General features: G+C 47.8%; 2 long non-coding RNA genes across 2 annotated transcripts; both read right to left on the bottom strand.

Moving 5' to 3' along the window:
- Positions 1-8,359: 8,359 nt before the first annotated feature.
- LOC141975934 (uncharacterized) lies at positions 8,360-10,262 on the bottom strand. The gene is made up of 4 exons (XR_012636025.1): positions 10,236-10,262; positions 9,657-9,752; positions 9,233-9,406; positions 8,360-8,441 (listed from the first exon to the last, which is right to left on the bottom strand). It is a non-coding gene; the product is annotated as an uncharacterized LOC141975934 (long non-coding RNA).
- A 153-nt stretch (positions 10,263-10,415) lies between these two features.
- LOC141975938 (uncharacterized) lies at positions 10,416-12,229 on the bottom strand. Its single transcript, XR_012636029.1, has 3 exons — positions 12,133-12,229; positions 10,747-10,924; positions 10,416-10,451 (listed from the first exon to the last, which is right to left on the bottom strand). It is a non-coding gene; the product is annotated as an uncharacterized LOC141975938 (long non-coding RNA).
- Between the last annotated feature and the right edge of the window lie 5,307 nt (positions 12,230-17,536).

Raw genomic sequence — 17,536 nt, 5'->3', positions numbered from 1 at the left:
CAGTCTGGTGCCAGTGGGACAGTAGAAGCCACTGGGGCATTTGTAACCACGAATCCCATCGGAAGGGCAGGGAGCAGAGTTTCCTTCACGGCAAACATACCTGTGAGTGGGAAGAGAGAATTCAAAGAGCTGAAACATGGGCCTCCGAGCACTGCTCTGATGGAGGAAAGGGAATGGGGGGGCTAGGCACATTTGGGACTTTTTCTTTTCAGTGAAAATGACTGGTAAAACATCTATTTGTTTCTGCTACTGCAACGGAGGGTATGGCTACACTTGGAGCTGGAGGTATAAATTCCAGCTTGAGCAGACATACCTGCGCTAGCTCTGATCCAGTGCTAAAAATATACCTCCAGCACTCAGTGTAGATGTACCGTAGTGCCCACAACATGCCCCCAGTTTTTATTTAAATGAACAGGGCTAAACTGCTCAGCTTCCCTTGTCTTCAGTCAGAGTAAGGGTGCAGCCACTGAGCATCAGGCCACGTTCATTTGCGTCCCTACCTTTGTTTATGTATTACTGAGTCACATTTCTGCTACACTGCTCCACAGAACACCAATTCCAAGCTTGGGCACCCCTAACAACTTCTTTAAGCTACATCTCATAACAGCAAACAGACTACAGTAATTACCTATGGATATCACTGCCCCAGTGGTGACATAAATACAACAAGCATTTAATAAGCTCGACCAATTAAATCCTCATTCCCCCACAACCTCTCCCATCTCCCTATGGGCTAAGGTGACCACATGGACCCTGCAGCATGCCCTAAAGGATAACGACCTCAGGCCAAAGGGGGACTGACTTCCCAATCTCCCCGAGAGAGGCTGTCCTGCCAGAAGCCATCTCTCTGATACCAAATGGGGTCCAGCTTCCCCCCATGTGGGTGCTTGTCACCTGATCATGTCACCTCTTAACTTTCTCTTCAATAAACTAAATACATGGAGCATTTTCAGGCCCTCACTGTAAGGGAGGTTTGTGAGATGGATGGACAATGGCCTAAGGGCATTTTTCCATCTGCAAAGTCTTGGATTGTAATGTTGCCTTCTTATTGATTATTGCACCCCCTTGTGGGAGATGAGTTTAATGCAGGAGGAGAAAGGAAAACAAAAACAAAATGTTCTGTGTTGACAAATGGTACATTCCTTTTGTGATGCCCAAGGAAAGATCTCTGGGCTAAATCATGAGTTTGTAGCGAACTAAACATCTCTGTATTGAATTTAGTGCTGGTGGAAGGCATAAGATTGACAGCCATGGAGACTGAAGGCTTCTGTACCATCTATAGAACAGACAGACCAAGTGCAGGCTTCATAATTGACCTGAAAGGACCAGCACCCCTCCAGGAGTGAGAAAAGTATGGTCTCTGGGGTTCTGTTAATCCTTGACATCTGTTTGGAGATTGTCAACAAGAGGGCCAGTTGTGTCACTGGACCGGACTTTCTGTGGCCCTGCAACTTGTGCAGTCATTTACACCAGTGCAAAGAAGGCTACAAAATGAACCAGGTGTTGTGTGGTTGCAAGTTACATCCAGCTGGTATAAATGATTACACACAAGGTGCAGGACAACAGAGATTCAAACCCAATGTCTTTTGTGGTTTGAACTCCTGTCCCAGCAGAACTGGAATGTTATCACAAATGCGTTTTGCATAGGTCTGTGAATAGCCACCTGATGGCAATGATATTTGATGAGCATCAATTTGGGCTGGATTCTAACTGGTGACCTAGGAGGCAAAAGCTTTATATCCTGTTACCAATCTACAGGGTCATCTCAGTCCTATGCCCCTATTTGTCAATGATGACATGTTATTGTGTTCCCCGATGTTACTCCCAAAGGAGGCCTGCAGGTCTCGGTTTGTCAATATGAAAAGGAGAATGACCACATTGCCACACCCTGCATTACACGGCGCTGTCTGGGACAGATCAGACAATCCCGCCTGACCGCAGTACTGTCCCGCTGGGCAGGGCTGGCACTGCTTCTCTGCTCCCAGGCCCAGGGAGGTGGAGTAGGTTCCAGGAGGGCAGGGCATAGGATGGCTTGTGCCACTGGGGCAGAAATGCCCAGGAGGGCAGATGTCATTTCCAGGCAGAGGTAGGCCAGCAGATTCCACCTGTGAAACAAAAAATAGAGAGAAAGAGAGGAAGAGAAAATTAACACATAGGAAACATGGCTTTCCCAGTTAGTGCTGCGGAAAGACTGGAAAGCATGGATGTGAGCTGAGTGTTGCAGGTCTGCTCCCACTGGAGCTCTCAATGCAGGACTGGACTGGCTTAAAAGCGGCCCCTGGCATGTTGGTTGGTCCAATGTTGGCCAACATTTGTGCCATGACTTAGCCAGTGGGTTTCTAGGCAGCACAGCACCCAGGTGAGAGGTGCAGGAATAAAGACATGGCAGGGACTGATTCCAAGGCATCATCACATCTCAGCAGCAAGGCCACTGCCTACTCTTCTCAGCATTTATCAGGAGTGGAGCTGCCTCCCAATACCAAGGAGCTCACCCGCAGCATGTGAAACATCACAGTACTCTGCTGGAACGATCCCACACACTGCAGCTTCCATTGGCATTACTGGAGTGTTGGGGAGTGATTACTCTAGAACATTATAGTGTTATCATTAGTAATAGGATAGAAGCCCTTACTCCCTAGTTCAAACCCAAGATCACTGCATTGGGGATGCCATCGTGGGCAGCCAAGCCATAGCCTGGCATTCATTCACCTTGTGTCTGATGGGGGCTGGGTGGATGGCTCCCCAGGTGCAGTAATAGCCCGAGTGGCAGAGCCCCGATGGCTGGGACAGTGCTGTAGATGAGCAATACATGCCTGAAATGAGCAGAAAAGAAATCCAAAGTGAGGGGGGTCTCCAGAGCTCCTCTATGTTGTATCTGCTGAGAAAGTCAGCAGGGCGTAACTGAAGGCAGAACCTGACCTTTCATCTTTCCCCGGAGTCTTCCCTCAGATGCTCTACAGATTACTTGTGCCAGACCTTTACTTACTTGGTGGGCAGGGCTCACAGTCAGATTCACCAGTGGCACCAGTCTTGGGTCCAAATGTACCCCTGGGACATGGATGTTCTGTACCAAAGCTGGTGCCGGGTGGACAGAAGTACCCTTTAGGGCACAGCCTGGGTGTCTGTATCCCAGAACCTAGAACACAAAGAATGGCAACTTGCTCTGGAGATCTCATGATTGTTTTTCTTGTGACTAGGGAGTTTTTATGTGTTGACCCTAAACTCCTACCAGAACATTAAGCCTTTCTTGACCCACTGCTGGCTCAGCTAAATGCAGGATGTCTCAGCTCTAGTCCTAAATTCACTGAGCATTATGTAGAGGATGCCACCTTCCTCCCAAGACTGGGCAGAGTCAGGGCAATGCGTGAAATGCTCATTGTAAGTAAATCTTGCTGAGTGCTTTGGATTCTGTGAATCGAAGGTGCTACAGGAATGTCCATCATCATTATTACATTGCTATATTTGTCTGGCTGCAAAGCTTCATGGCTTGAGGATGGCAGAAATGTCTAGCGTTGTCCCACCCCTACTGGCCTGCTGCTTGACACTCTTACAGGTGTATTTCTCCTTCACCCAGTGGCGGAACTGACCTGCCACCCTTCCCCTCTATACCAATGCATTTTGTGCCCACCTGGCAGAGGCCTACTGAAGTGAATAAGGACACTCTGAAGTCAATGGGAATTGCACCTGTGTGTCTCGGAGAACTTGCCCCATTGTGCTTAACCGGAAGACACCGTTCTCAGCCTTCCCTCAGCAACAGACATCAAAAAAACACAGCCCTCCCCAGAATCCCCTCACTTTTGCTGGATGGTTCACAGAAGAATCCTGCTGGGCAGATGTCACATGATTCTTTCCCTTCCTGTGTCTGGTGGGTCCCCTTCTCACAGGCCATGGGAATGGCAGATCCTGCAGGGCAGGAGAAGCCACGGGGGCAGCGATAGGAGAGAGGAGTGGCTGAGGTCTGGCCTGGTGGGCAGTAGTAACCAGCAGAGCACAGTCCCTCTGCAGCAGTCTTTCCTAGCCCTGCAGTTATGGAGGAAGAAGAGCCTTTTGGTTCCCATCCTATCACTCTGGTGCCTGACCTCAACACATGCCCAGTTCAAATCAGGCAACAAATGTTCTCCACAGTAAAAATCCAGCCTCAGAAAGTCAGACGCTTATTACTGCATCACCCAGGCAAGCCAGGTACTGCACCAATCAAAGCAGAGCTCTGCTATGCAGTAGCTGTCCTGGGGAAGCATGGGGTTCTGGTTACAGCTTTGAGTTGGGACCAAGGAAGTCTGAGTTTCATTTCCTGCTCTCCCACAAATTTCTTGTGTGAACTTGGGCAAGCCACTTCACCCCTGGTTCCCTATCTGTAAAATGAGGACAGAATCCTTCTCTATCTTGAGGCCAGGTGCAGGAGGGCAAGTGAGTTAATGCATGTGAGGTGCTCAGATATTACAGTGATAGGGGACAAATAAATGCCTGGGTAGACAGACAGAAGGCGCAGACCACACAAACAGTAGTAGCTATCTCAGAGCAGTAATATGATCCTTCACTTAGAGTAGCTCATGGCTGCTAACCAGTGTCAAACACCTGTCCGCCAGGCTATTTCTTGTCCCTGGACTATGAGGGAGACATCTCTGGCACTGAGATCATACAGTGCCTTTGTCTTTCTGTTGGATCTTTATTTATGATATTGAGAAAGTCCTATGCTACCTCACTCTCCTGAGCCACACCAGATATTTCATTCATGACTCTGGCACTGAGTATGTGGGCAATGTGGTAACAAGTGTCAGCCGCTTTTTAAGGGTTTAAACCCCAAGGGGGCAGAGGAAGTGTGACCGGCCCAAAGTGGTAGTAAAGAGAAACTGGATGAAGCTGAACCAAGGAAACCATTGTCATACCAAGAAACCCTTCTGAATGGTGAAATGTCTGAGCCTGGAAGAGGCACCCAAGGCAAGTGTTGGAAGACACATCACTTGAGACATGTAAAATTAGGCCGGACAAATACCCTGTAGGAAACCACCCCGCACTGGCCAAAGGAATTGGGCTGTTGATCTAATGTGATTATCTGCAGTTATAACAGGTTAGATCCTGGAATGTCTGTCAAGACAAATCTGCAGGCTGGGAAGAGCATCTACTCCCACTTGTCTGCTACTCCACCTCCTCCTCCCCAAATATCAAACAACACTGATGAAGACTCATACCACTGCAGAAATATCCAGCTGGGCAGGGCTGACAGTCTGTTGAGTGCCATTTCCCACTGTGTGGGTTGAGGCTTCCAGCACCACATGGGATTGGGGACTCAGTGCCCTTGGGGCAGTAGGATCCAGGTGGACAGTGTTTCTGGTCTGGCTGTGTGGATTCCATATCACAGTAATACCCAGCATAACAGGTTCCTGCAAAGCAGAGAATTTCAGGAAAAAGACTAAGAAACGTGAATCTCAGAACTGTCAGTGGGTTGGTGGCTTAGCTGGTCTTGTCTAGAGGGTTTTGGTCTAGAAATCCAGCTCTTAAATTCACAAGGATTTGTGAGATTTCTGTCTCTTCCAGCTTTTAGTCTGGCTGGGGATCTTCCAAGTTTAGTTCCAATTCAATCCAAGCTGGAACAGGATTCAGAACATGACCCTCCCCAGCATGCTGGTGTCCTACAAATCGTAATGGGCCAGATCCAACCCTAGGTTAGCTACCGATTGGTGATGCTGTGGAATAAAAACAACGGCATGAATCTCATACATACACACACAGATCCATGATGTATACTACTCACCTGAAACGTTGGCCAACCCTTCTCCTTGGCAGAACTTCCCCCCAGGGCAGGGCAGACAAGCATTGTGGGATGCCATCCCAGACTGGGGTAGAAAGGTGCCAGTGGGACAAGGCACTGGGCTGCTGCTACCCAGTGGGCAGAAGTGTCCTGCTGGGCACAAGTCTCCAGTTTCATCGTTAACAGGATTAGGTACACGTGCTTTCAAAATGCAGTAATACCCGGGCAAACAAGGACCACTCGGGGTCAAGAGGCCTGGTGAGGAGGAGGACAAAAACAAAAAACAGAGGTGTTATGTAGTTCACAGGTTTAGGGCTGCAAAAACTGGCAAAGCCATGGCATCTAGATTCATTTAATGTCTAATGCCCCATGCAGTGCTCTCCTGCTCCTGCACCACACTGTGATTTATCCACAGAGGCATTTAGAGATGGGGCTAACGAAGAACCTGACATCCACCTGACCAAGGAGAGAGAATACAGGATAAATTAATCCCAGACCCAAACCAACTCTGGTTCAGGATTTGTAATCCTTCACCAACTGGGTCTGGCCAAACCAAAACCATCTTTGTCTTTGCCCATCTCTATTTATCTAGCGGAGATGAAGGTTTAGAATGACATTGGAATCTTCTATATCTAGACCACTTTTCATCTCCAAAAATCCCGCAAAAGACTGTGCAGGTATGGCTTCACCCACTGCTGAAATGTGGCCACTTCTGGGGTGAAGCACAACAGCTGTTTACCAGGACATAGCGTCACCACACAACAGTGCAGGAGAGGGACTAAAGAAGGATAAGTATATTCAATGGGCAAACAGGTATCCCAGTTCAAACAAGCTAATCAGGGGTTAGTTTCTAAGGCCACATTCCCTGTTGGGGTTTCTCTCTCATGCATGAAATCAAGACCTACTGTCTTCATTCCAAGTTCAGTTAGACCCTCCAAGAAAAAATGCAGGATTTTCCCAGCCTGAACAGGGAAGATAATCTCCACCTGTCTGCTCCTTACCTGCATCTGCACAGAATTTCCCCCCAGGGCAAGCCCTGCAGTCCTTGGAACTGCTCAGCCCAGTCTGGTTACTGAAGGTGCCCTCAGGGCACGGGTACTGCTTGGCAGCTTTAGTTCCTGAGAGGCAGTAGTACCCAGCTGGGCAATCTGCTGGCTTGATCGCTCCATGTGAAAAGGTCTCCTTGTGATCTTGGATTTGGACTTCTGGGCCACAGAACCTACCAATAAAAGGCCAATTAAATGGAATTAACCTGTCACAGCCCACAATTCTGCCAGGATAAAGAAGGGTCATTCTCCATGCAACAGCCGTAGTCTGTGACTGCAAGACAAGGCAATGTGGAATGCCCTTCAGGAAACAAATGAGGACTCAGATGAAGCCTTTCTGTGGGAAGCTGTTATCTTTGGGACCATTTTGCACCTCCCTGGAGACACTTCTACAGTGATGAAGGGCTTACAATACAGAAATTGATATAATGAGAAGGAAGGAGATACAAGGACACGATCAAGGAGACCAGCCATGTATATCAAAGGATATAACAGAACAGCCCAAGGCAAATCATCAAGAGGGGAATTCATATGCTAATTCCCAGTAGAAGAACCAGGATACTGGAGCAGGCTAAATGCATTCCACTTACTTTCCTGCTGGGCATGTCTTGCACTGGCTTTGACCAGTCTGGTCCTGGTATTTCCCAGAGGGACAGGTTTTGGGCTCTGGGCTGCCTGTGGGGCAATAGTGGCCAACAGGACATATATAATCTAGGAATAAGAGAATGGATTGGATTAATGCTGAGACTGTGCATAACTCCTGTGTGCTGCTGCATAGGGCTGTAATGGCCAGCCGTAGTAAGGGACAGTGTCAAAGGGAAAGAACTCGCAGATTTAATATGGTGAACGTTTCATAAAGAACTGAAGAGAAACGGGTATGTTAACAGCTTTATCAGACACATCCAGCCAGGCTGGAGGCCTACAAGGGGCTCGCTAAGGAACAGCTTCAACGGCCATTGAAATTCTTCCTCTGACTTCAACTGGGGGTAGAGTATACCCTAAAGCTCCCGAAGCCGAGTCCTGACCCACAATGGGCCTTATGAAAAACTTGAGATAGGTTCTTCAGGGATTTCCTCTTTCATTTGTTCCAGTCCATGGACACAAAGGGATAATCTTTGCATAATTATAGCCACAGGTAGGGTAAGCTCTTTGAGGGGTCAGGACTTCGTCTTTGTTCTGTGTTTGTCCAGCACGTAGCACAAAGGGGTCCTGGTCCGCAACTGGGGCTGCAAAGGGCTACCGCAATAGAAATAACAATGAACAAACTGGACAACCATACAGATTCACTCCCAGCTCAGCTCAGCAACTGAGAGTCTGGTGATAGTGCTTAGGTGGCTTTATCAGAACTGCTCACTGCTCCCCCGTTTGGCTAAACTGGGTACAGTACTTAAAGGGACATACCTCACAGTAACTAGCAATTTTGGAACATTTCCGTTATTGCTACTTTCACTCATTTCCCTATGAGAAGGGTCATCCAAGAACTTTCCTACCTGGATTAAGGCCTGATACAGACCCCTCTGGGCAAAACCAGCCTTCCTTACACAGCCCCTCTGGTGTACTTTGACCTCGGTGGGAACAGAACCATCCTGCTAAACAGGGCTGGCAGTCTTGTGCTGATTGGCCACCATGATGGGCCAAAAAAGAGCCTTGAAAAGAAAAAAAAATACACATTAACATTCTCCCAGCATCCTGAATGTGCCTGGATATCCCGGGGGGGGGGGGACGGATGTGGGAGTTGCGGGGGTGGGAGGGGAAGGAGTGCTGAAAGGCTGGAGGGAGAGTTCTCAGCAAGTCTAGTTCCAGCCTCTCTGGCCAGGAGATGCCGAAGGGAATAGCGTATGAGCATTGGCTGTGGTGGACTGCACAGGTAATGCAGTCCCAGTCTTCCCTATGATGTGATGGTATAGGAGGTGGCATTTGAGCGCTAGTTGCTGGGTAGTTCATAACCATTCTGGTGCTACCTAAGGAGGCGTAGCTCTGGTTTACAATATCTACATGCCAATACCAGAAAACTAAGCAATCCAAAAAGTGTGTCTCTCTCTCCTTCCTCTTGCCATAATCCTTACGCTTTTCTAATGAAGACGTGAAAGACCAGTTCCCATTGTTTGTAGGGAAAGGAACTGAAACGGAGGATTTTAAATGTTTTCAGCTCTCTGTTGCTTTGCCACATTTCCCCAGAGTGGCTTGGCAAAGCCATCTCTCCACCTCCTGGAGCATAGCTGTTATTGGGTGCACATTTAGGGCTGGATGCTCCTCATTTAACAGCCTCAGAGTAAAAGCTAAGATCCCATGCTGACAGAGGCCGCCCCTTAGGCACTGCTGGGGCATGCTTCAGTGCCACACAGCAAGAAGTTTTAAAACAATGTCAGGAAATCAGGTTCCCACAAGGCATCAGGTAAAGGAAAGAAGGGCACCCAGCAGCCACTGTCTGATCTACCTGGGGGACATGGAGATGGAGAAGAACTTCCTTGGGGACACACATAGCCTGGAGGACAAATATTTCCCACTGCCCCGTCTGTTGGGTTGGGAAGCGTGGACCCCCCAGTGCAGTAAAAGCCAGCGTCACAGGGACCAGATGGTGCAGCCAGCTCTGCAGATGCACAGTACGAGCCTAGAACAGGGAATAGAAGGGAGACTCTCTTTCAGGCTCCTTGTCTCTGTGCTTGTCCCACTAGATTCCCAAAGCACTTGAGCTGCAATAATGTCATAGCATACATACATAGCAACAGCCAACAGGAGACAGCAGCAGTCTAGTGGTGACAGCACCAAACTGGGAGAGTCAGAGGAGTTTGGCAGGGTGGGGGAAGGGTTTGTATCAACATTTTTGTCTCTTTGGCAAAAAATAATATATTCTCTCCTACCTGGGGTACAGGGAATAGGAAGGGATGAGCCACCAGGACAAAACGTTCCTGCTTGGCACAGTCTGAAGGACCCGTGAGGTGAAGCTTCTGACCCTGCTAATGGAACGGACGGAACTTGAGAGAGGCAAAGGAACATACAGCAACAGACAGAGCCTCACTCCCATGTCCCAACCTCTTCTGCTCTCAAGGTACTTACAGCACATGACCTTCATCACCACAGTATGTGAAATGCACCAGGTGGGTGGAAATTCCTCCCTATGCACATCCTCCCACAATGCAAACACCCACCCAGCCTCTCCCCAGGGAAGTGATCTACTCCTGCCAAGATCACAGACCCATTGCAAACACACATCCCCACCCCAAACAAGGGGTCTCGTTTCATTTCACGTGACTGCATGAAGCAGCGTCTTTTCCTCTCTCCACTCTGTCTTTTACCAGCACTGCAAAAAGACACCTCATGGGCCCTTTTCTTCAGCTGGGACTTCTTGACGCTTCTGTAATATCACCACATCTAATAAAATAATAATAATAATAATAATTGAGTTCCACTGCTTCCTTCAGTGCCGGAGTGTGGATTACCTAGGAATTTTGGCTCGCCTGACGCTGATCCGGGTGGACAAAACCATCCAGGCATGCATGGTCCGTCAGGACTCGTCAAGCCTGATTTGGAGCAGACTTTTCCAGGGGGACACAGCTGGCACTTGGAGGCATCCCTCATGTTTAAGTCCTGGCTGTAGGTTCCTTGTGGACAGGGATACTGTGTGGCAAACTCCGTATTCCTTGGGCAGTAATGTCCTAGGAGGGAGATGACAGTTTTCCTAACGGTTAAGAGATGCTTGCAATATCTCATATTGTTAGCAAGGGCACTGGGGTGTCCTCTCCATCAGTTTCCCCAAAAGAACTGATCCCAGGATGTGTCAACCAGTCCATGGTACGACTCCTCAGTACTGTACAGGAGCTCCAGCCAAGGTGGAAGCATTCAGTGAAGCCAATAGCGCTTTACCTTCGTGCTGAGCCTTACAAAGAGCTGCTAGTGCCCCCAAGACACTGTTCCCCACATTCCCTATGGTGTAACTGCAGCTGCACTCACCTGCGGGACAGTCTGTATAATTGGTGGAACCAGCCTTACAGTAAAAGCCTTCTGGGCACTCCAAACACTGCACCTTTCCCCAGAATGGGCTGTAGCTCCCTGCGGGGCATGGCTGTGCTCTACTGCTCCCCACTGTGCAGTAGTGCCCTGGGGGACACGGCCCCCCACTGCTGGTGGTCTGTGAAGACAAAGTGCTGTTGTTACAGAAGAGGTTCCCACTATTCTCACTGTGGCCCAGAGATCCTCAAATGTCTTTAGTCTCCTAACTTTCACTGATTTCAATGGAAGTTACAATACTAAATATCTGTGTGGATGTGGGCCTATCTGCAACCTCAGAAGAAATGTATTTTGCAGCAGGAATACACCAAATCTTAATGGGGAGGACAGCCAGAGTGACGGAAAATGCTTTGTTCATCATTCACTTCTGGCCAATCCCTTCTGCTATAATCCCATCGTAGCTCACAAAATGAGCAGGGGAGGTGCTTGGGCGACTGCCAAGGAACACCAAGGTTTGCTGCAGGAAGTGGTGCTGATAATTTGGTAGGTAGTCCTGCCTGTCCTCAGAGTCAGCCTGGTGCTGTGCTGCTGGGCTGGGGGAAAGGTACTGAGGCATGAAACCAAGATCCTGAGCCCGGCGGTCTTTAAAGTTCATAAGATATTTTGTGTAAGAGCCGTGTCAATAGATCCAGTGCCCTGTCCACATTCGAGTTCTGCAGACCTCTGTAATGCCAGCTGGAAATGGCATTCTTTTTCACTTCTTCTCATGTTGTGTAGTGTTGCTGTGTGCTGGTAAGAGGTCATGAATTCGACCCCAGAGGTGGATATATGTCAGCACTGGGTGAATAACTGCTGTGTATAGTTTGCAATGTTCTGGGATTCTTGGCGATGAAAGGTAAAAAATTTTATTCACCCATCTCTGTCCACTCATCAAAAGAGGACAAATGGGAGTGAGGCAGCATGGATATGAAAGGGCTGAACTATTATGGACATGTTTTACACCTAGAACAGAGAGGAGGTTGGGTATGTTTGATGTCTCTAGATTCCTTCAGCCTTAACAAACTAGACGTATATATCAGGGAAAGGAAGTTATGCAAACAGTCTCAGAAATCCAGAGAGAAGTTTGTCTGGGTTAGAATTCTTCCCCTCACACAATAGCTTTTGGGCATGGTACTGATGGTGGGGCTGACGGAACAAGCGGTCAATGGCAAGGACAAATCAAGGGGAGAGGGTTTCATGTAGGAACTGCAAATATGGATGCCTGATGCCCCCTGCAGGCAATGGGTGGTGGGACCCATATGGCAGGAAGAGAAGAACTATATGGACATTTGGTTCTCTACATCCAGAAATTCTGGGTTTCACAATGTTTATAACCCAGACACAGCTTACCATGGAAGGTCTAGGAGAAACAGCTCCTCTGGTGCAATAGAACCCAGCTTCACAGACACCCGCAGGAAATATGAGTCCAGTTCCATTGCAGAAATATCCTGAAAGAGAGAAGAGGCATAACAGCACGTCTGTGGCGTTGGGATGACAGACCGATGGACAGCAGCAGGTGAAAACTGAAGAGTAAATCCCACATAAAAATCAAGAGGTCTGGCTACACCCACATACACGTTACAGGAGATATTTCCATTCAGAATAGCTTTAACATAGAACATACCTAACATGCCTAGAGAGACAGCATGCATTGCACCACCAACACACTCCAACCCAAACCATCCTGAAGGGGAAAGAGAGAGTCAGCCTCTGACACTGCAAAACACTGGAAAGACCTTCTCCTGGGGTGAGGAAGTGGGAGACTTTATCCTCTCTATGATCCTTTTTACCTACGTATCCCTGAAAGAGCAGTCACTAATTGCATGCTCTAATGATTCATAGATATTAAGGTCAGAAGGGACCATTATGATCATCTAGTCTGACCTCCTGCACAACACAGGCCACAGAATCTCACCCACCCACTCCTGCGAAAAACCTCACCTATGTCTGAGCTATTGAAGTCCTCAAATCGTGGTTTAAAGACTTCAAGGAGCAGAGAGTCCTCCAGCAAGTGACACGTGCCCCATGCTACAGAGGAAGGCGAAAAACCTCCAGGGTCTCTTCCAATCTGCCCTGGAGGAAAATTCCTTCCCGACCCCAGATATGGCGATCAGCTAAACCCTGAGCATATAGGCAAGATTCACCAGCCAGATACTACAGAAAATTCTTTCCTGGGTAACTCAGATCCCACCCCATCTAACATCCCATCACAGGCCATTAGGCGTATTTACCATGAATATTTAAAGATTGGTTTCTCAGAGGGCTTCACGAGTGCTATAGTCTGGTTAGAACCTCCTTGATCCATCTATCATTAGTGTACCTGCATCACAGAGGAGGCAGTCTCCCATCTCAGTATTCTTGGTAGAATTGCTATAATAACCAAGAGGGCATGGCTGCGGAAGAGCAGATCCCTTAGGGCAGTAATTTCCTGCTGGGCATATATTCCCCACCAGGCCGCTGGTAGGTGTTGGGGTGGCAATCCCTGCACTGCAGTAATATCCAGCTGAACAAAGTCCTTTGACATGTGACTGTCCTGCTAATGCACAGTAATGACTTGAAAGAGCAGTGCATTGGAATCAGTATTAGCGAACAGTAACAGGAGAGTATTTAAAAGAAAGGGTTGAATATTTATACAAATAAGAAAAGCAACTGCATCAAGGTGAGGTTCAAAAGGTTTAAGGGATATCAGCCTTCATGACTCAGGCCATAAGTCAGTCAGCAGATGAGGTCTGATGATCAGCAGACTAACTAAATTGTAAATTCCCTTTGTCCTTTTCTAAGCATGGAAAGCACCAGGCACATATATGCTGCTGTGTAAATGGATTATAAGTTAATGACGAAGTTCCCCCTTCCATATAGTAGCACTGTACATAAAGGTCCATCCTGGGGCAAAAGGGTAAGTCCTCCCTCTGAAGTATTTGGCATTGGTCACTATCAGAGACAGGACATCAGAGTAAATGGACCAGTGGGTCTTTTCTAGGTTGGTCATTTTTAAGAGGGTGGCTTCCCCAGAACTTAGCTCAGTTCTCCATGCAGCTGAGTGTGGCTCTGTTTCAAACTTCAACAAATGATCTCATGGCAAAGAGCTTCCTAACCCATTATCAATCCCCTGAGCCACCCAAACCACTCCTGAAGTTGGAGCATTTTGAAACTCACTAGCACACACTGTTCTTATGCCATGCAGGGTGATGTTGACTAGGATCCTACCTGGATCACAAGGGATACAGTGAGAAACATGACTGCTGCCAATCTGTGGATTGTAGGTCCCCCTGGGGCATGGGTATTGAGTCGCTGAAGCTGTACCAGGAGGACAGTAATGACCAGCTGGACATTCACTCCCAGCAAGAGAAGAGGAATTCTTAGGACAAAAGAACCTGCACCCATAAGAGGAAAGAGCAGAAGGAGGGAAGTTAAAACTCTCAGGCCAACACTCCATCCATACGCACACTGACGACTCAGTGAAGTGAATGACTTGTCCTTGTGCATGCTGCACTGTACTGGATAGGCAATATATCAGACCTGCTCATGTATATAAATACCTTCTCTGAAGCGTTTCCTCGTGCTGAATGCACGAAGTGTACTGACTATGATGGCATAATTGCCAAAGGCATAGGAACATAATAGTCTTAATTTCAGCCATAAGACACTAGGGCTGTGATTTCCTCAGCTTCTAGATGCTAAGCAAGGCCAAACCTGGTCAGTAGTTGGATGGGAGTACTCCAAGGACAAGCCAGGTGCAGCAAGAAGTGGTATGGGTGGCACCCTGGGACAGGAATAGACCAATATCCCAGCATGGTGCTAGCAGACATTGTTTATTGGAAGAAACATGAAAGTGAAGTCCTTTATCACCTAGGGCCATGGCCTTTTCATTTATTTATTTATTTATTTTGCACAACCATTGGTGGTACTAGTGGTTTCCTGGCCAGCAGCCAGTTTCAATTACCTTCTGCTCTAAATCCTGCCACTGTAGGGGAAATTAGCTCACCTAATTTCCAATGCTAATCATTTGTGTAGTGTTGCTATGCAGCTGTTAAACAGTTGCTATGCTCCTTTTCAGAGATGGGTGTACTTCAGTGGGAGGGGAAGTAATTCTTGTCTGCCACATATTGTATTGCTGAAAGGTGGCTGGGAACAATAATTATGGCAATGATCCTTTATTTATACTGCACACAGTAATGAGCACTCTCTCATTCTTACCCTCTAGCACAGAGAAGGCAGCTGGCTTGCCTTTGTAGAGGGTTATATGACCCTGCTGGACAAGCCAGTGGAATGGATGTGCCCCTGGGGCAAAAATATCCTGAAAAAGAAAAAATAAGGCAGAATCAGCAGACTCTTTCAAGGTCAGGACTAGAGGGCAAATTCTACCCAGGACTTACCATATCCTGAAACAGGCAATGCACAAACCCTCAGGCTTTGAGAAACTCTAAGTAGTGATTTCTCAGAGCTCCTTGCAGCCTGCTAGGAGTTCTCTTCTTGACCTGCTGAACTCCCAGACTCTGCTGTGGAATTTGCTTGGATAATTCTTACTCAACAGGCTAGTAACCAATCACCAGTTAGCTTGATATGAACCAAGAGCTGCAAACAATCTACCTGTGGGACAGGGGCCTCCGGTCTTGTCCAGGATGGGAACACTGGCAATGGTGGACCCCAGTGTGCAGTAGAACCCTTCTCTGCATTGCCCTGTAGGGGCCTGGAGGCCAGTGGAGTTGCAGTAATGTCCAGGTAGACAGGGGGAGCACTGGGTCTGTGAGAAATCAATGGGAACATCCACATTCTCACTTCTGGAGAGATAGGAAGGAGTACTGCATAAAGGGATCTGGGGGTCACAGTAGATCACAAGCTAAATATGACTGTAACACTGCTGCAAAAAAAGCAAATACCATTCTGGAATGTATTAGCAGGAATATTGTAAGCAAGACACGAGAAGTAATTCTTCCACTCTACTCCACGCTGATTAGGCCTCAACTGGAGTATTGTGTCCAGTTCTGGGCACCACATTTCAGGAAACATGTGGACAAACCAGAGAAAGTCCAGAGAAGAGCCAAAAAAATGATTAAAGGTCTAGAAAAAATGACCTATGAGGGAAGATTGAAAAAAACGGAGTTTGTGTAATCCGGAGAAGAGAAGATTGAGAGGGGACATGATAGCAGTTTTCAAGTACATAAAAGGTTGTTACAAGGAAGAGGGAGAAAAATTGTTCTCCTTAACCTCTGAGGATAGGACAGGAAACAGTGGGCTTAAATTGCAGCAAGGGCGGTTTAGGTTGGACATCAGGAAAAACTTCCTAACTGTCAGGGTGGTTAAGCCCTGGAATAAACTGCCCAGGGAGGCTGTGGAATCTCGATCATTAGAGTTTTTTAAGAGCAGGTTAGACAAACTCCTGTCAGGGATCTTCTAGATGATACAGAGTCCTGCCATGAGTGCAGGGGACTGGACTAGATGACCTTTTGAGGTCCCTTCTAGTCCTATGATTCTATATGAATCTTGCCTCTGCCACTGGGACCTCAGGCAAGTCATGTCATTTCGTTGAGCTTAAGTTCCTCATCTATGCAATGGCAGTAACATTCCCATCTCATAGGGATGCTGAGAGGCTCAGTAAAGTGCTTTGATAGCCTCAGATGCCACAGGCTCTAACTCGGGGATATTGCGGTGTTCTTCTAAGGAAGGATTCAAGTGATTATAAGCATTTAAACTGTCTTCACATGTCTGCTCAGGCAGAGAGGCACTAGGTGGAGTTAAGCTCTCTAAGTGCAGAAGCAACATTGCTAGTCGCTAGTTCACCCTGTGCATTTTCCTACCTCTGAGCTCAACTTGATTCTGGTGCTGAAGGTTCCCACAGGACAACGCTTGGGGACAGCAGTGCCCTTTGGACAGTAGTGGCCTGGAGGACAAGGGCCAGCCTGACCTGCAATCAACAATTGAGAAAGACGTTCAGCTGATTAAGGCTATGGATGGAAATGAATATAAAAGGCATTCATTGCTTCTATAATAGCCATGGTCTATTAAAGCCAGCAGCAATTCATCTGTAGATTGCCCACAATTCCTTAATTCTCTCCCACATGGGACAAAGCTGAGCTACCATACAAGGTCACTGAGCCATTGTGGCCTCATAGCTCGAAAAGGTGAGTAGGAATCTGAACTTTGGGGTTCTGTTGCTAGCTCAGGGAGTGAGCGTGATCTAATGATGAGACCAGGGGACTGAGAGGCAGGATACCTGTGCTCTATTCCTAAATCAGGTTTAGAGCGTCTAGTCGTTGGGACTGGGAAATAGGACTTGGAACCCAGGAGTCCTGACCTTTAACTATTGCTCTCTGCTGCTGAGGACAGGCTAGATCAGGTGCTGAGTCATTTACTCACAATTCACACATCTGGGGTTCAAACAGCAAAAGGGGCTTTTGAAGGGGGCCAGAAAGGGGAATTCTAAACAAGCGGCTGAACCAGGAACCTGAAAAGAACTAGGCCCAAGGGCTCGACTCTGAAGTGGGCATCACTACAGGGCCACTAGACTGAACACATACAAAAACCAATATTGTTTTAGCAAAGGAAAAAGACAGCACCTTGGAGCCTGGCCTCTGGGTTGGGCCTGTCTGATCCCTGTGCACAGTAGTAGCCTTCCCAGCACTCTCCAGTCACGTCTGTTGCATTATGGTACAGACAGAACTTCCCTCCATCACAAGTTCTGCATCCAGTGCTGTTCTCCAGCCCTCGCTCAGGGCTGTAGGTCCCTGGTGGGCAAGGCTGCCAGTCAAGACCT

This window comes from Natator depressus, chromosome 22 (genome assembly GCF_965152275.1).
Source record: "Natator depressus isolate rNatDep1 chromosome 22, rNatDep2.hap1, whole genome shotgun sequence".
NCBI lineage: Eukaryota > Metazoa > Chordata > Testudines > Cheloniidae > Natator > Natator depressus.
Note: the sequence above shows the minus strand (reverse complement) of the source record. Positions and strands in the feature narration are given on the sequence as shown.